The 19,735-nt window shown below is 42.5% G+C and overlaps 1 protein-coding gene across 1 annotated transcript in view; it reads left to right on the top strand.

The window, feature by feature from the left end:
* The window catches only part of LOC106934130 (insulin receptor substrate 1-B), a 63,060-nt gene that overhangs the window by 37,847 nt on the left and 5,478 nt on the right, over positions 1-19,735 (top strand). The window lies entirely within an intron of this gene.

Genomic DNA, 19,735 nt, shown 5'->3' with positions numbered 1-19,735 from the left:
AGCCCGGCGTTATCGGTGAAGCACCAACGGGCGAATTGACCCAGAGCATTTTTTTTTTTTTTTTTTACTTTTTTTCCTTTTTAAATCTTTGTTCCCATAAAATCCCTCCTCAGGCTTTTTTTTTTGCTCTCGTCTAATGGTTTGTCAGCCTTTGATCGTTGGGTGGTGACTTCCCCCAAGAGCGCTCCTCCGCACTCCTTTGGGCGCATGCATAAACGTATAGCTCCGCAAAAATAGACGAGATTTGTATTTTCAGATCCGATAATTCAGAACCAGAGCGGCTAATTTTCGGTAATTCTCCTAATTTCCCTCGTCCGGCAAAAACAAAAAAAAAAAAAAAAGCATTTCTTTCAGTTGAGCTGCCAGTGGAAAGGTTCTTTCACAGGAAGTCGACTGCTTTTGTTTTTGGTGTGTACGTGTTTTTGTGTTGCGCTGGGGAACTGCCCGGCCATCCACATGGTAATTAGGTAGTAAAACCTCGACTAATGGTTCAGTACTCCAGTCATGTTTTGACTGACTAGTGCCTTAATTCACATGCATTTGGCACGCATGCACTCGCATGCAGGGGAGTGAATTGTGTTGGCAGCTCGGCCAGTCCGGGAGGCGCCGCTGGACAGACCGAAGTGTGTGTGCGTGTGTGTGTGAGTGTGTGAGATCTTCTCGCTTTGAACTGGTCACTGGACGTCACGTGACTGATTGCCAACCACACCTGTACTCTTTTGTTCTTACTTTTTCTGTTTCTGTCTTTCTTTCTTTAACTTCAAAGTGTTTTAGTTTCAACAACACGTCTTGGGTTTGTTCGGTTTACTCGCTTGCATGACAACACATAAATCACAAGTCTGTTGGTGGGAAAAAAAAAACAACAACCCACAAACGGTTTGTCTGGACCACCTTCCAGGAAGCGGGAATCGGCCAAAAGCGTTTCAGCTAATGGATAGATTTCACCTCCCTACCTCTGTCTCATTCACACACACACACCTATTTTCTCTTTTGTCCGAACTGTTTCGCCGATTCTGTCTTCCACAAAACCCATCTGCCCCTCCGCTGCCCCCCTCTCCCCTCTGCTCTTCCTGCCCTTTCATTCCTCCCCCTGCAGACTTTTTGTTTGCCCTCTTCTTTTATTCTAAATCCAGACTTTCCCCTTTTCTCCCTCTCTCTTGCAATCATATTCCAAGGATTTTCCACTCGGGCGTGTGAGCAGCGCTTTTGTGCAAAATGAAAACACATCCAGGATGATTAATAGAACCAGATTTACATTTTTCAGATTACTGGACCCAACAGAACAGATCCTGGTCTCAGGCCGACTTTTTATTTGTGCTTTGAACATGACTTTGTTTTATCAACCTGACATGTTGGATGATGTTCAAACAGGTCAGGTTCTTTTTTTTTTTTTTATAAAGTAAGACTTTATTTTTAGAAGTGTAGTGGCCATAATTCAAATCATTTTAAACTTTGTTTGAAACGAGCGGGTAAATGTTCTCTCAGCAGCAAAAGAAAGATGAAAAAAGCAGGTTTTTTTATATCAAAACATTTTCATTTGAAATGATATAAACACAATGTTTTAATGTATTTTAATTTGGTTTTATGAGATAAACCAAGACAATTTAGAGCATAGGTACAATAAGAGGGTTCTACTGGAGATTCTCAATTGGATTTAAGTCTGAACTTTGACTGGGCCATTCTCTTTTATGCTTAGATCTAAACAACTCCATTGTAGTTAGTCACTGCTTTGCTCCAAAATCCATTTTCACAGCTCAGATGTTCCAGATAGATTGACCCAAACTCTGATTTTAAAATTCTCTGTTCCTCAATCGTCGCACTCGAGGCTCCGACAATCGATTTTTTTTAGGTTTCCAAACTAATCTCTCAGTTGTTTCAAAATTAGTTGACTGGTAAACAGTTTATTTTCTTTGCAAACCTGCACAAGTTCAGTTCTTTAGTTTATGAATTCTCATAATAAATTAAAATAATTGGAAAAGAAAATAGGAAAAATACTTTATTTACAGTGATCCTCAGCTCTAACTGAAACTTAAATATTTAAGTCAAAGCTGAATTGAATTAAATGTCATTAATCATGTAAACCAGAGTTTGTGATTTGTTGAGAATATTGGATATTAAAAAATCGTTCACTTATCTGCAATATATCTACTTTATTCTTTTATGTGTTAATTTGGGGTCTTTAAATAAAAATAAAAATAAAGGTCATACTTGAGATTATATCTGTAAATAAATAAAAAAGTGTAGGTTTTTTTCTTTTACTTTGCAGTTTGTGTTGGTCTTTCACATAAAATCCTAATAAAATCCAATGAAAAGAAACGTGAAAGGTGTAAAAGTTCAACAGGTAACATGTGTGCAATGCACTCTAATAATAACTCAAACTATCGGAGTTCAGGAGTTTTTATGGCAAAAAAAAAATTAAAAATAGCAAATCGACACATGAAAACTGCTACATTAGAGGTGTGTGTGTGTGTGTGTGTGTGTGTGTGTGTGTGTGTGTGTGTGTGTGTGTGTGTGTGTGTGTGTGTGTGTGCACCCACGCTGTGTATCCGCGTGCGCTTTCCGGGCGACGTTCCAGCTCCGTGTGTGAGAGTGATCCTGGCTACAGAGCAGCGATTGTGCGCCGTGGTATGGGATGTATGCTGGGCTCCGACTGAGTCGGGCCCTGCCTTAAAGAACGGAGTTGCCACCCACCGACCCGCCGGGGTTACTGAGTGCACTGGGGGGGGGGGGGGGGGGAGGAGGACGAAGAGGAGAAGGAGGGAGTTTTTTCCTCTTTTCACACACTCATTCTTATTTGTGTCCCTCCCTCATTGTGCTCCCTCTCAGGATTTACTTCTTCTTTTTCTTCCCATCAAACTCCTCTCCCTGCTGCCTCAGGTGTTTGCCACCATCACCACCTCCTTGCTTCCTCTCATGCTTCAGGCATGATCTCTCTCTCTCTGTGTGTGTGTGTGTGTGTTCCCAGTCCTGGCATCAATCAAAATCTACCTCTAACTGGGTTTGTCTGTAAAGAGCTTAGCGCCGGTGGGCGTTTGGGGAGCGCTAAGCTGATTACTGTCCACTAACGAGCCACTTCTCACATGCAGACCGGCCCCGGCTCCCGCGCTGCTCGTCTGTGAGGTTGCGTGGCGCGACGGCTCGTATCCCAGTTGCGTGAGCCGCCACTTGAGCTGCGGCGAGGCCGAGCGAATCGGACGGTGGGCGCTCGGGACAACAGGAGGTCAGAGTTGATCCCGGGGCCGGCCGAAGTGCTGACTACGACAGCGCAGCGGGAATTCGGTCTCTCGCTGCCGGGGGTCAAATTATTCTCACGGGGGGGGCCGCCTTGAAATCCTTCTTTTTTTCTTCCACCTGCTTGGGCTTCACTGCTAACCTCTCGGCCCGATTAGACCGCTTGAATTGGGTTTAGTTAAGCCAATTTAAACTGGATGACCTGTTCTGAGCGACTGATGCGCTCTGCTGATTGTTTTTGTTGTTTATATCATTTCACTTTTATTATTGTTAACAATATTTACTGTTTTGAGTTGAGTTTCTTTTTGTTTTGTTTTTGAGCCAGAAGCATTTGCAGAAATGTAATGCTTCTCGGGGGTCGGAAAGAAATATTTTCTTTTTTAGCAATTTGTTGTCAAATGCTTGAACTAGACTGGATTCTTTAATCTGAACTTTCCCCAACAAATCCAGACATTAGAAGTGTATAAAATTTGAGGAACTTATCCCAAGTGTAACTCACAAGTGTGTACAGAAGAGTGCTAAAACTTTACAGAATCTGTATTTATGGGCTTATTGATAAAATGTTTCAAAGCCGTTGCTATGAGAACTTGAGCTAACGTTATAGCTACATCAGAAGTGACTGATTAGGGTCATGTTTACTTATTTAATCAATTTTTTTTAGCCAAAATTTAGTTAAACCGAATAGCTTAAATAAATTATTTAATCTCTCTTTTTTTTTTTTTTGCAATTGTTCATGATCTCTGACATTTTCTTAAAATTAAACATTATAGCACAAAATAAAGCAATCGCTCATGCATGATAAGACTAAGCAGACTGTCTCACTGTTGTTTTCTCAAAACCTAGAGCCAAGCCATTGTTTATTTCTTCTAAAAACAGCAGAAGAAGGAGGAAAAACCTGAGAACATCTTTGACTTGGTTTGGGATTGCTCAACTCCAGCGGCCGGCAGAGAGGAAGCTATAGGAGGAACTTCCACATGCAGGCCCCCCTTCAGTTGCGTAATCCTGACAGAGCGTTCAGCTGTTTGCGCAGCGATCAGGAAGCCAACAGGGATCTTAAAGAAACCAGCGCCCCGGCTGACAGTTTCCAGTGTAAACACGCGCAGACTTGTGTACGTTGCTACGAGTCGACATAACAGCCTTCCCACCACCTGAGCACATCTGGGACAAGTTCGCTTTAATGCTCTGGGAGGGCAGCCGAGAAAGGGAACACATGGCACCTCCACCCGCCTTACGTAACTCACAACACTGCGCCGTTTGAAGCGGCGGAGGTGTTTGCTCACCGCTACCATTACGGGCTGCAGAACGGTCATTAACCTTTAGAGCGCTGCCTCACCTCGGCGTCAGCGCCGCAGCCGGGCCGCCCTCTGATTTAAAGCGTGTGCGTTTTTGTCTTGTGAATCGCTCAAACTGCAGCGTTTAGCAGACCGTGTTTTTGTGTCAGGGTTCTTCGGCGGCCCGGAAAAATCTGGGATTCAACTTGATACAAGTATTTTCAAGGTCTGGATAAGTAGGAGGCTGACTGCTGTCGCTACCTGCTTGGTGAATACTGCAGCACAATGACTTGATGCAATCTGCTGGGTTTCCTGAGACGGAAAACAAGTTTTTAAACTAGTTTGAATAATAAACTGAGCTTGCTGTACCGTTTGATAAGTCAAATGAGTTGAATTGAAAGTGCCTCCAGATGTCATGGGTTGTAAATTGACTATATAAGTCAAACTGAATTGAACTGAAGCTGGATTGCGTAATGGAAGAAAAGAAATGCTGTGGAAAATGTCCAGATTCTCTAAGCATCGATTCATTGGTTTCTTCCTCAAATTATTTATATATGCAAACCGTCCATCATTCTGGCCATCAATCCATCCGTCAGTCTGCGCATTTATACTTTCATCCATCCATCCATCGCTCCATCCATTCATCCAAACAATCATTGGCTGCTTCATCCGTCTGTCCATCGTTGTGTCCATCAATCTGTCTGATCACTCAACCGTTGGTTTCTTCATCCGTCTGTCTGTACGTTCATCGATCATCCCTACGTGTTTCAATATTTTATCGTTAATTCTCAAGGTACTGAAGCAATCCGAATTGATTTGATCATTTTCCAGATGTAGGTGAGCATGGAAAGAAATTCTGCACAAAATTGTCTGTGTTCAGGTTTTATTTGTGCTCAAATCTCCCAACCAAAAGCATCCTAGTCATGTTGGTTCAGCTTGGTGTCAGTTTGCCTTGGGATTTACCTGGTTTGAAATTGGGTGTGCATCCATGTTTTTGTATCTTAAACAAGGGGACTGTATTTGCTTTTATGGCTAAATGGAAACATTTCCCTATTTACAAGCAAGACGTGCTGCAAACATTGGCAAAGCAGCTGATCAGACTGTTGAAGAACCATCAAGAACCTGTTTCTCTTAGCCACTCTTCAAAAGGGGAAAGAGAAGGAAACATTCGATTCAGGTGAGGCAGAGGTCTTTTTTCGTCCTATAAGTCAGGAAATGTGTACAAGGAAAAAAATCAGTAAGATGAAAAAATAGTGTTTATACTGTTAGCTGCAATCGTACTTCTTGCACAAAGCTGTAATTGAGGAAGCAGTATTGAGTAAAGACGAGTAATTTGAGCATCTTTATGTTAAAAACACAAACATAACAGCTTAGCAAACCGAGGTACTGACCTACAAAACAACCAATTACAGACGAGCACAAACGGCAACAAAAAGAACAAATTACTGATTAAAATGTTTATATTGAGGACAAACAGAGAATATAACCAAGTGGTGTCCCAACATTACTGCAAAGAAATGGTTGTGCTGTCACGACTATTGGCACCCTTGGCCATTAAAGGTGGTTGAAGTGCCTCAAGCAGGGCAAATATATATTAGAGTTTTATTGCATGGCACTTGAATTATAATGTGGTACACAGTGTGCATGCATGTCCAGTCAAGTTTATTAGCGTAGCACATTTCAGCGACAAGGCAGCTCAAAGTGCTTTGCATCATAAAAACATCAGTCGTCGCTAGTATGATGTAATTCAATAAACATTAGATTTATTTTAAAATGCTATCATCAATACACATCCTATGTTTTGATCAGTGTTTCATTTATTATGAATGAAAGGGAACTGTAAACAGGTGGGTCTTTAGTCTTGATTTAAAGGAACTCGGTGTTTCATGTGCCGTTGATAATAAAACCCTTAAGTTCAAAATCTCCGCCTGGATTTTTTTTTTTTTTTTTTGCTTATCTTAATTCTACGCAGTTCTTTAAATGTCCTGTGAGTCTATATATTTTCCCTATTATTCATAACAACTGGAACTTTCAGTATGTAGCAAACCGTTTTCGCAATTTTGCGTCTATTTAAAGATCTCAGCTTAATTTCACGGCGGGGGTGAAATTACCGTAAAAACCCGATATTGGCTGGAAAGCTCAACGTCTCCTTCAGAAACCGTTGGGATTTTTTCAGATGGGGGCAAAGCGTGGCGGAATTACGGTACTGCAAATTTGGCTGGATGGCCCGGAAGGGTTAATAGAAAGTTGGGTGGAAGGAAAAATGTCACAGTTAAGGGTGCACAGACTTTTCTTTGATCTAATTTAAAAGAACTCATCTGTTCATATGCAGTAAAGTGGCGACATCTGTACATCTGCTCAGACTTCCTATCCAACGAGCTGCTGGGAAACGTGCTGCTGTCGCTTTTCTGTTGCGAGAACACTGAGGACCACTTCCTCCTCCTCCTCCTCTTCCTCTTCCTCGCTCACCTCTCCACAGCCGTCAACACAATGTTCCTCTCCACTGCAGGCGTCACGGCGCCCTAAGTGGAGCATTAGCAGCATCAAATTGGCAGTAGGGAGGAAATGAAATGCTCTTAACTCTCTTGTTTACTCATTTAGTCATACCTGTTCAAGAGTAAACACGCTGAAACTGCACATGGGGGAGGGGGGACGGAGGGGAAGGCATCACCCTTCTGTTTCTTTTAGGGCGTCATCTCAAATTAATGAAATTGTTTATATATAAGACGTGTTTTTGTGCCTAAATTAGTAGGGGACAGGGTGTCTGGTTCCGTTTTGGTTCCGTTTTTTTTTTTTTTTTTGGTGGCTCACCAGAATCTGAATATGAATCATTACGTCGCGTATGGAACAGAGCGGCGATTTCGTCACGATGCCGTTAATTTACATGAAACGGGAACTTTGTGTCCGCAGCTGCCTCCGCCGACCTTTAACAGGACCCATGAATTCATCTGATGCTGGATTTATTGGTACCCCTCCTGTTAATACCTTGCAACTTTATTTGTCCTCTTTATAATTAGACAACAAAGAGTGCCTAATTGGAGATTTATCTTCAATAATTTGATTCAGCTGAAGCAAAAAAAAAAAAATAAAATCCTGACACTTGAGGAGTTCTGGGTAAAACATTTTTACAGACAGTTTTTTTTATATCTTAAATCCAAAATGTTTATATATTTTGTTTTGTCATAGTTACTTTGCTGAGGGTGCTGTTCTTTTAGTCTGTATTCTCCACTTAACGATTGTTTGATTATTGAATTAGTTGATAATTATTTCAGTAATCAGTTCATTACGACTAATCCGATTAATTGTTTTTGCCGTAATGTATAACTACATTTATCATCCAGATATATTCTCTGTGTCCCAGCAGACATTACAAAGATTAAGACGTGTGATCAATACCAATAGATTATACGTCTGACAGAATATTCAATATTCAATACATAGAATATTTACTGATCTTGGGTCCAGAACTGCACAGCATTCTGGGAGATGTAGGCCAGGGAAAGGCTTCAGCCGCTCAACGCTTCACAGCAAGCTAAGCAAGGTTGGTGGCTTCAGCTAACTCACTCACGTTTTAGTTACCTAGCAACAACCTGCCGGGTAACAAGCAGTTTCAAGTTCCCCCCTTCCCCTCTCCCTCCCACCTTTGGTTACCTAGCAACAACCAGCTGAGGAAGTGGGCACAGCAGCAGTTTAAGGTTTCACCATTGTGCCTCATAAATGCTTAAAAATAAAAAACGGCGTGGCATTTGGCACTATTTCAAAAAACTAATCAGTAATTATTGATACTGACTGATCGTCCAGTCTTAATTAATGACTTGTCTGTTAACAACAAGTCACCATTTGAGTCAGTTGAACTCAAATGAGACTCAAACGAAAACATGTTTTTGTTTGAGCCTCCATCTCTGTCCACTGCGTCTCTCAGCGGTTTCCTCTGTATGCCATTTTACAGCAGATCACATTTACTTTACATGACAGCAGAGGAGGGTTTTTTTTTTGTTTGTTTTTTTTCCCCAACCGTGCGCATGTGATGACAGTCAGCTTCGTAAGGCTAGAGTTGCCTTTTCTTTCATTTTGGTTTACAGTTCAAGGCTGCAGATACAACATGAAATGGGGTGACGGGATTTCGTTGCATGGATTCTCCTCCGAGTTTACAAGAAATGATTTGTTTGACGAAATTAAAACCGGCTGGCTGCTACACACATACTGTCGCTCAGTGGCCGTGTTTTCTGATCCCAACAAGTATTTTTGTCTAGTTTCTGGAGCAAATATCACAGTACACTTGAAGTGACGCACAAGTAATTTACAGGTAACGTTTCAGCTTTTAAGTCATACTGATTCATACTGATTATAAAAATGAACTATTTTTTCCACTTATAACAAGGCATTTAACATATGTTAAATGATATATAACACATGTTTTAAGTGAGATAATCTGTCAGTGAAACCAGAGCTTTTTAATTCAATATTAAGGAATAATTTACTTTAATATCAAACTCCCATATCTTGCAGGAAAGTTACTTTTTTTGTCTTAGTTCAAGTGTACTAAGATATTGACTCTAGAAACTAGACAGAACTAACACATTAATGGAACTAGACGGTTTCAAAAGCATAAATACAAAACATCACTATGACTTTGCTGAAGATGGATGGATGGATGGATGGATGGATGGATGGATGGATGGATGGATGGATGGATGGATGGATGGATGGATGGATGGATGGATGGATGGATGGATGGATGGATGGATGGATGGATGAACCGGTTGGTTAATTGGATGGATTGCTGCAACTTTTGAAGAACTTTTGTCAGGCGGCAAAGTTTGAGATTGGTTTTATTTTTCCACGCTGTATTTTTTTTCCTCCAGTAACAAGCTAACACTAACTGTGCCACAAGTTTAGGAGTGAAGGAGTTCAAAAAAAGAGAAGGATCGAGATCTTCTACGGAGAGGAGAGGAGGAGCTGACAGAGCCTCCTGCGGGGTCCTGGATAAATATTTGCTGTGCGTGTTGACCAAGTCTCCTGTCTGCAGACAGTACGGCAAACAACCCACTCACTCCCTGCTGCATGCCAACACAGTCTGCATTGATATCGATGTGCACACACACACACACCCACACACACAACCCACACACACACACACACACACCGATCTGCCCCACCGTTTGAGAAGCAACATGCTGCCGAACTCGGGTTAAAGAGAATCATTGAGTTTCTCTGTAACGACGAGAACAGAGCTCAATATTTCACCGGGGTTAATATAACCGGACCACATTTCAAAGAAAGCAGCTTCAGCCTCACTATTAATAATTACACACATGAATCATGAGACCGCAGCGCAAGCCGAGGGGCGTCGCACGAAAACACACGCCGGCTTCATGCGACGGGATCTCTGAACGCGCCGTCAGCAGCGAGAAGCGGTCGTCTGCTGCTGCTGCAGGGCGGTGGACTCCCTCACTCGGAGTCAGTTCAGGTCAGCAGGCGACTGAGGAGCAAATGTATTATTTAAAATCATCCCAAGAGGAGATGAAGGATGGAGGGCTTTTTTTTGTGTGTGTGTGTGTGAAGAAAATGTCAGTTTCTGTGCAGGAACAGGCAGATAACCCAGATTCGGCGACAGAATGCGACGCTGCCTCTCTTTTGTGTGATTCTTTTTGCAGACGTGTCTTATTGCATATTAAACCATTAAACCGGCTGCAACCGAAAATGTGCTAAAAGAGGCTGAAGATGCTCAAGAGGAGGCGTTTCAGTACGCAGGGCGGCATTAAAACGCGCTGCTTTATTAAGGCGTGGGCAATATGTACTTAGAGTTTTATCACAATTATTTATTGGCAACGATAAGAATTCTTGTTGCTAAGCTATTTATTGCTTCTCTTTTAAGTGGCTGTGATGCACGGCACAGCAATCGAGTATTACTCCTGACAATCACTCCCATTTGAAGTATGCTTCTTCAAGACTCCACTTTCTTAAAGAAGTGTGTTTTATATCATGGAACTGCACATAGTAACCACATTTAATCATGTTTTTTTGAATTTACTAGTGAAATACAGCGGTGGTGCTTCTCGTGCTTTAAGTCTTTCAGCCTCAGAACACTGTCCCCATGTTAGAGCATGGTGGTGGCAGCATCATACTGTGGGGATGCTTTTCTTTAGCAGGACAAATATCTATAGAGGTTTTCCGGAACTCTGGCTCTCAGGATCCTTCACGTTTTAGATGTCTTTTCTGAGGAAAGCATGCCACACTTTTCAGATTTTTACTTGTAAATGTTATTAACCTGGAATAACCTGGAATAACCTGGAATAACCCGGCTTCCACGTAAATTAGTTTTACCCTTTCGTGCATGAATTATGATCCTTTATGTCAGCATTTTTTCCCCCCATTTTTTTATTTTCTTAAGGTATAAAAAAAAGGAGGAAAAACACATTTTGTAAAAAAAAAATAAAATAACTAAATAAAAAAATTCTAGAATTTTTTTTCTAGGTGGGTGATCAGTTGGATTTTTCTCCAAATGAAAAGTTATTTGGAAAATACATGACTAGTGTTAGTCTTTAGGGGTTACTTGATGTCACAATATTTTTTTATATTTTCTAAAGTAGAAATAGGGACTGGATATCCTTGAGTTGCTTTTTTGTTTGTCTGCCATATTGGATTTATTGGATTTTTTATTTTTTTTTGCACTTAGAATGGACAGCCAGCAGTTGATAGTGTCCACTTCAGTGGTCTGTGTGCATTTCCGTCATAAAAATCCACAAGAAACACAAGAAAACGGCTTTTAGACATCGTCCCACTGCAGTGACCGCTGTGCATGAAGGGGTTAATCTGCTACTTTTGCTCAAATATCCTCTGGCTTTGGAGCTTCACGTCATAAAGTGTGAAGTTTTCAACAAACCCAGAACTGTTTGTGTGGTTATCCAGAACAAAATGTCACCATACATTCCAAGTTTCCTTTCCAGCACATAAAAAAAGGCGCACTTTTATTTGATAATATGTAATTAAACGAATGAAACAATATTAAGTCAGTAGCTGTAAAAGTCGGCCTTCCTGCGTGCAGGTTTGAACGTGCAGGCAAATCGCAGGAGCAATGTCTACGGTCGAGTCTGTGAAGCTCTAAAACATTGAAGGCGCAGCGGCTCTCCGCCCCGCCGAGATGGAGCAACAGCTTCTTGTGTTTCGTGTCATTATCCGTGTCGGATCCGGGGGCGATCCGACCTTCTGGGAGAGGCCTTGCTTAGAAGTGGAGACCCCACCTGCTCATCCGATCAGTCCGTATATCACCTCTCTCAACATGACACCCTAACGTGTGTGTGTGTGTGTGTGTATGTGTGTGTGTGGGGAGTGTCCTAGTGGCAGAACTTGTGGAGCAACACCAACACAGACAAATCATCAGAGATTGCAATCAGCAGACAAAGAGCCATGTGAGTGTGCTGGTGGTATGTGAATGAAAGGGATCACGTTTCCCAAAAAAAAAAAAAAAAAACACTTCAGGAACATGCCGTGCCGTGGCGGTTTTCAATACAGTAGCCGGTTTGTGCATCGCAGAAAACACAGACTTTACATGGATCGTCTTCCGCTTGGCTTTTGAAACTGCGAAGAAAATCCATGATGCAGCTTGTTGGAGAGACAAATGGAAATCTTTATTGGCACTCAGGGAGCTATTGCGCTCTTATCGTTGGTATTTTGGTCAAAGGTCAAGACGCAGCTCGCTCTGACTTGGGAGTTTGTTCTTCCCGTTTCATAACAGATATCTCTTTGGGACAGCGCAGTCTTCTTCTGCAGCGGCGTGCGAGTCATTCGTTTCCCGTGAACTTGTTTGTATTTTGTCACACTAAAACCACAAATAGTAACTGCTTGCTTTAATCAGTTAACATTTGAAAAGTGCGGTGTGCTTTTGTATCGAGCCTCCACTTTGCTACGGTTTCAGCTGCAGGTCTGTTGGAGGTTTATTTCCACCAGCTTTGCACGTCCACAGACTGAGATTTACCCAGAATTGTCCAATCAGGTTGGACGGATCCAGTTTGAACATGTATTCAACTGTGACTAGGCCTTCCCAATCTTGCTCTTGACCCTGTTTTTTGAATCCGGTATGCTGAAGTGGACTCACATCTAAAACTTGCAGGACTCTGACCCTCAAGGCCTGGCTTTAAGACTTTTGATCTGAACCGTTCTGTCGCTGCAGTTAAAACTATTCCACTCAAAGAGGTTCAGGTGGATCATTTTTACAGATAGTTTTTTTTTTTTTGCTTTATACAGTATGTATATATATATATATATATATATATATATATATATATATATATATATATATAGTTTTGGCTTCATTACTGTGTTGCTCTTTCAGCAAATGGCCTTTTTTTGAGTCTGTATACACCAGTTAGCTGCTAATCGATTACTAAATAAGTTGACGATTACTTCAATAATCATATAATCACTATTCATCACGATTAATCGATGAACTCCAGAGGTATGTGTTTTCTCCACGCTGCTGTTTGTGCCAGGAGCTTACAGGCCGTTTGTCCAGCTGGTTGAAAGTCAGCTTGTTAAAGAAAGACTCACTTCTACAACAACACTCAAATGTGGAGGCAATCATGGGAACACTGGACGCAGTTTTCCATGCAAATACGCCTCTTTTGCTCCCCCAGCCCCTCCGACTCGGCTGCTCTGTCTATCCCTCTTCCTGACCCCACACATTCCTGCTCCTCTGTGTGCCGTAACACACCCCTCGGGCTTTCCCGCTGTCATATTTGCAGCTCGACGGCAACTATCTAAAGCCGCTGGTGCTTTCAGTTTTCACCCGATACATCGGCCTAATAAAAGGTAGAGCTAGAAATTGCAATGACCTCACCCCTCACAACGCCGCCTCCTTCAGCTCCAGCTATTCCTACTGATCCACCTACGGGGCCATATTACATGCAAATGTACGTTGCACATTCGCGTGTTCCTGGTTTGAAAGCTGGCTGCACAGCTGCAGTAGGTGCTGCGGGCCTGATTGACAGCGGCAGAGTTAAAGACGGGACAGAGTGGGTGTGGAAGCGTAGTCAGAGCACATACCAGTCGCCTTTCAACACCCAGCAATCTGGTTTCCACTGCAGCTGGCGCGCAGCGATGTATAGAGATGCGGCGTGGACTGTAATGTGACAGGATGTCGAACATGTGCTGCGTTCATCGGCTTCCGCTTCGAGTGTCAAACTGTTGCTAAAAGCCGGCAGGTTTTGCAAATCGCTGCTCCTGCAGGCGGACACCTGCTCTTTCTGCGGAGGTGTGCGGCCGGCCCCGGTGGCGACTGATGCCGCTTTTGTCCTTCCCAAACGAGCCGTTCCTGTTGGTTCGGCAAACAATCGGAGGCCCATTGTCGTCCTGTTGGTTCTGTTTAGCTGAGCACTGGGTTTTCATTACCTGCTAAAAAAAAAAAATACAGGTTAGCTAAGCACAAGCGTAAAGGATCCAAGCCGTTGCTACCAAAACTTTTGCTGGACTCTTTTTTTGGATGGGGGAATAATAAACTAGAAGCCTGGATGTGATACTGAACCTTTTTCTCAATAAAAACGCTTTAGAATCGAGCACGATTTACTTTCCGAGTGCTCAGAAATTTCCTGCTTTTGCAAAAATCCAGTATTTTTTTTTAAACAGTTCTCTCTGTTTATAATGTCAACATTAATTATTTATTTTAAATTTGTTGGATGTTCATAATTTGGACAATATAAATAAAAATGGCAACATAAGAGCAACTGGTTTTACATTTTCTGTGTGTGGGTGGGGGGGTGATAAAAGAAATTCCCATCCTTTTTCCGTTGTAGATCCGGGTAAGTTCAGGACGGGATCCGTTTTAAAACGTTCTCCCATTTCGAAGAGTGGCTGAGGGAAATGGGCCTCCGTGTTAATCCTTATTCATACCCCAGATTAAAAGTTTCCAGATGATCAACTTTAAAACGGTTAAGCACGAGATGCCAAAATGCCTCACTGAGATGAATTTCGATTTTTGATCTTTATCGGCGCAGAATTCCTGCTCATGATATGAAGATATTGGAATTTGACGCCTGGATAAGGACGGGAAAATTAAAACGCAGAACGGGCAAATAAATGACTTGTAATTGTTCTGCTGCCGCTCGCCAGGAGACTCTTGTAAAAGAGTTTTTAATTCTGGTTAAATAAAAAATAAATGTTGATGTCTGCGTCCCATTATCTATTTTCATCTTTTCCTTCATTCTTTTTTGTCTCCTTTCTTCCTCTCTTGTGTCCTTTTCTTGTTTTTTGTGTTCTCACTTCTTTTCCTTTGTGTTTTCCATCTCTTCCATTCTTCCCATCCTCGTGTCCTTCCTTTCTCCCTTCTTCTCTTAGTTCGTCATTTTTCCTTCCCTCTGTCCTTCCATCGTTGCGTCCTAACACCCTTGTTTCTGTCCTTCTTGTATCCCACTTCCCTTTCTTGTTACCTTCCTTCCTATCCTTCCTTCTTCCCTTTTCTTGTGCCCTGCTTCCCTTCCTAATTGAGAGCCTCAGTAGGTTTCCAGAATTTGATCCTTTCATACTTTAGCTTAGACAAAAACACGAGTTATTTTGTATTGCCTTGCCTCAAGCAGACACTTAATGTGGGAAAATTAAACAGTTTGAGTTGAGTCGTGACACGAGGAAGAGGATGATGAGTTTTTTATCTGCTGCAGGGATTAGAGAGACTGATCCACCTCTGGCAGTGACTCCAAACATTGTGAAACCATCAGCTGATGCAGCTGACTCCCTCCTCGAAGAAGCAATTCTCAAACCCCTGTAACTCGGCGAGACTTTCGGGCGGAGTGTCGTTTCATCGTCATCCTCAGCTGGACCCAGATTCGCGACCGAGCAGCGACTACGGTGAAGTCAGACGCCGCGGTCAGAGGGCAACAAAACACGTCCCCCTGACCGACAGACTTCCCGGCGTCTCTGGAAGAAATGAAATGAGGCGACACCGGAGCCGTCCCGCGGGTTGCCAGTTCTCTTCCTGCAGCTGTCTTCGTGCTGGATCCCGGCTCAGGTTGCGCCTCTAATCCACTCACAGGAGAGACGAGTTAATGAAGTGAAGCATGAGGATCTGTGCCTCTTTGACTTTTTTCCACGCTGTGTCACGTTTCAACCGCAAATTGTTTTTTGTTTTGTTTAGTTTTGTTTATTGGGATCCAACATGACGGACTTTAGCTAGACCGTTCTATCGTGTGATGAACTTCCAACTCCGTCCTCCTTCACGTCAACTCTGACCAGCTTCTCTGTACCTGCCGAAGGTCCAGCATGATGATGATACCACCATATTTCACCTTGGGGATGCTACTTTTCACTCTCCTTGAATGCATGACGTTAGGGAAACATAATTACGAGACGCATATAATATATTGCGAGATATAATTGCTGAACACAGCAGACCGTCACTGTTTATGGGAATTTAGAAACAATAACTCAGATCTCCTCTAAAAGTGTTTATGACTGCAGCATACTTTAATAGTTCAAACACCAAATACAGGAAACCTTAATCTTAGCTCTACTGCTAAAGCTAACATCAATAGTCTTCCTCATTTCTGTTCTTCGGGTTACAGCCAATCAGGGCCATGGAAAATGAAATGCAGCTCCCGGATTGGCCGGTCATCGTGCCTTGTTATGTCAGCTTCCAAAGCTGCTTTTCTGTAAAAACATATTTTTGTTATGCTTTTCAGGAAGTCAGGAAGTGAAAGACTTCACAGGAAAATCCACAAATACTGACCTGCAAATCGGGGAAGTCGCCGTATTGTGGCGATATTGATTACGATTCACCCTTCATTGTTTTCTTACCTGACCCCGTTGAAGAAAAGCATCACACTGTCACCCTCATGGGAATGGTGTTTTTTTAATTATTATTTTTATAAATATTTATTTTACATCAGGGTACTGGACACGTGGTACGGTACGTAGTTTTGGTTCACCAGACCGGAGCGGCTACGTCAGAAAGTTGACACTATCCCAGACGTGGTTTGTGGTTTAAAATGACGTCGTGCTTTGTGTTGGTCTATCGCGTAAAATCCCAATAAATTGTACTGAAGCTGTGGTTGTAATGTGAAAAAACAACCTGAGAAAGTTTAGGCGGTATTAATGCGCTTGGAAAGCTTTGTAATGTCAGCTCCGGATGGTTTCAGAAGCGAAGTTGCTCACTTGGAAAACTTGCTGATTGGAGAGATTTTGTTTCATCCCTGATCCTGTGATGATTCTGAAATCCTTCGCTGTGGATCACAGGTCATGGACGGCTTACCCCTGGACTTTGAGGGAGTCTGTGTTTTTCACAAACAGGTCTCAGATTGCAGGTTGGAACCACACAATTTTCCGCCTGAATGGGGAAGCACAAATTATCTCGGAGGTGAATTGCATCGTTTTCCACGCGAGGTTAGTAGAACTCGCCTCCGTTCCCTCGCAGCTCGCAGCAATTCCCCTCATTGCCGGTGCTTACCTCCGTTTCCAATGATGGAGTGCGGTACCTCCGGTCTGCTCCTGTTTCTTTTCAGGCGAAATATAATTTTAGATGACTGCAGTGGCCAGCGGACACAGTGACTCATTTCATGTTGCCCCACGTCATGTGGGGAGCTGCAGCGGCAGGAAAATGACAGACTGACACGCTAGATTTACGACCAGAGAACTGGGTGGCTTTCAATTTTTAAAGCAGCCGTTCATCGGGACGTCTCTCTCTCTCGCTCTCTCTCTCTCTCTCTCTCTCTCTCTCTCTCTCTCTCTCTCTCTCTCTCTCTCACACACACACACACACACACAGACTTCCTTGATTACACACACACACACGCACGCACACAGTCACCAGCGGAGCCAGAGAGCAGTAAAAGTGGCGAGACGAGGACTGCGGAGGTAGATAGTCTTGTCAAACGTCTTGATTTAAACAGTCTGGCTGCTGGAATAAGAGGAAGAGAAGCACGCGGCCATTGTGATATTGATTTGCCCACAGATGGTGAAACGATTCGAGGAAATGAAGGAGATCGATGTGCTAGGGGAGAAAATAAGAAGCCGATATCTGATTAGTGGGGCCGAGGGAGGAAATGTTTAATTGTAGCATGCGAGGCAGTCAGCAGCTTTTATTTTTTCATCCATTTGTATAAAGTCTTTATTGGGGAAAGGTCAATATTACGCTGCGACGTGAACAATAAACTTCCCTCTTACAGATTTCTTCAATTTTTCTTGTCACACTTGAAAGTTTCGAAAAAATATATATATATCAAAGATAACCTGAGTCAATACAGCAAACAGTTTTCAACCTATTTTATTAAAAGTTGGAAAAATATCTTGAATGAACCACTTTTTTTAATTGCCTAATGAAAAAAAACCCTGCAGAATCAAGAAATAATTGAAACAGAATCTGACAGCATGAAGCATGGCAAAAGACCTCAAAAAGCAGCACTTCATATCAAGATCCAGAGATATTCAAGAAGGAAAGGCTTAAAAAAACTGCTGGGACTCTGTTGAGATCTGTTATCCACACATGGAGAAAACATGGCATAGTTGTGATTCTTCCCAGGATTGGCCAAAATTACTCCAACATACACATTCAGAAGATCACAAAAGAAAAAAAAACATCTGAAGCAAAAATGCCATCTATGGGAGAGTGCACCACTCCTAACCAAGAGGAACATATTTCCAGATGGCATCTTGACGATCCCCAAGATTTTTGTGGAAAATATCTGGTGGACTAAAAAAACAAAAGTGTAACTTGTTGCAGCCGGTGTAAACCTATCACCACCACGTTTGCCGATCATCAAACATGGTGGCGGTAGTGTGATGGTCTGGGACTGATTAAAAAAAAACCCAAAAGGCTCCAAAAAAAGGTTTTTTAGGGTGGCCTAGTCAAAGTTTGCTCATAAATCTGATTGAGGTGCTTTGGTATAACCTTAAACTGGTCATTAGTATTTGAAAACCATCTTCTGACTAAAACACTTCATAAAAAAAGAGTGAACCAAAATGCCTCCGCAGTGATGTAATTATCACAAACACTTGATGACGGCTGTTGGAGCCAAGGTCGACACAGGCAGTGTTTAGGTTCAAGGCAATCACTTTTTTTTTTTTCTTTCTTTTTTTTCACAATTGAACTTGGAGAGCTTTTACTCGGGTTGCTTTCATCTGACTTTAAAATCTCTGCAAACCCATTTAAGCTACCTAAAAAGCAACAACTCCATAAGCGGGAAAATACTTTTTCGAGGCCTGTAGCGTCTCCCTCTTCGTGACTTTATGTCGCCTCTTTCTTTGGGGTCTTCCAGACTCATGGCTTGTTGTTGTTTCTGCTGGAGAGAGGGAGGCGATGTGCTGCGCTTCAGTCCGCCGGGGACCGGCAGGCCGGCTGGTGGCCACCGCCTGTGCCAAGGGTAGGAGGGGGGGGCTAAATATAGCGCACTGCAAGAAACTTGGGAGAGAAGGAGGGGTATAAATATAGAGTATCCTGGTGCAATTAGAGAGTTGAGCGCTGCTGGGAAATTTTAGGGAACTCTCTGTGAGCTGGGTCTCTTCAGTAACTTTATGATGTTGTTTAGATTGGCCAAAACAGACGGAGTTCCTCCACCGTGAGTCATTGCGTTTTGCAGAAAGCAGTCCGGTTTAGCCGTTTTTATATTGCTTTTTAATCCCGTTTGCAATGCAAACTGCACAAGCAGCCACTCATTTACTCCAAAGTGGGACATTTTAAAACCGTAGATGCTCACAGCAGCAATTACACTCAAAGACACGTCAATTTGAGCATCAACGTGATCTTTAGGAGCTTGTCGCTCTTTTGTAAAAACCTGTCAGACGGTACGATAACAGTTATAAGGCATTTTGTAAGGAAAACAATGACGACATCAAATTAGGGAGCGGATCTGTCAGACGTGACAAAGACGGGACTCGTACAGTCAGAATCTCATTTGGGATCCAGAAGGGAGGAGAGCCTTGAGCGCAAATACTGCAAGTAATGAAAAACATTTGAGCAAAAATGTAAACAATTGTACGTCCAAAACTCCTCGAAGGCAATTGTTGCCATTACTGCTGCTGTGATAATCACACGATGCATGTTGGGAGGATGAGGCACTACTGCTTGTTTCACAGACGGACATGTAAACACTTACAGTGTTTTTGTTTTTCATGTGTCTGCTTCAGATCAACCTTTAGTTATTAGCAGGTTATGTGCTAAACAGATTGACCAAAGAGGCTTTTTCTGTCTATTCTGTGTTGAGTAAAAGTCTGATTAGGGGTTAGGGACACATGCTTCGAAGCATGAATGG

This window comes from Poecilia mexicana, unplaced genomic scaffold (assembly GCF_051168715.1).
Source record: "Poecilia mexicana isolate PSO_F unplaced genomic scaffold, ASM5116871v1 scaffold_18, whole genome shotgun sequence".
Taxonomy (NCBI): Eukaryota; Metazoa; Chordata; class Actinopteri; order Cyprinodontiformes; family Poeciliidae; genus Poecilia; species Poecilia mexicana.
The sequence above is the reverse complement of the archived record's forward strand: the minus strand, read 5'-3'. Positions and strand labels throughout refer to the sequence as shown.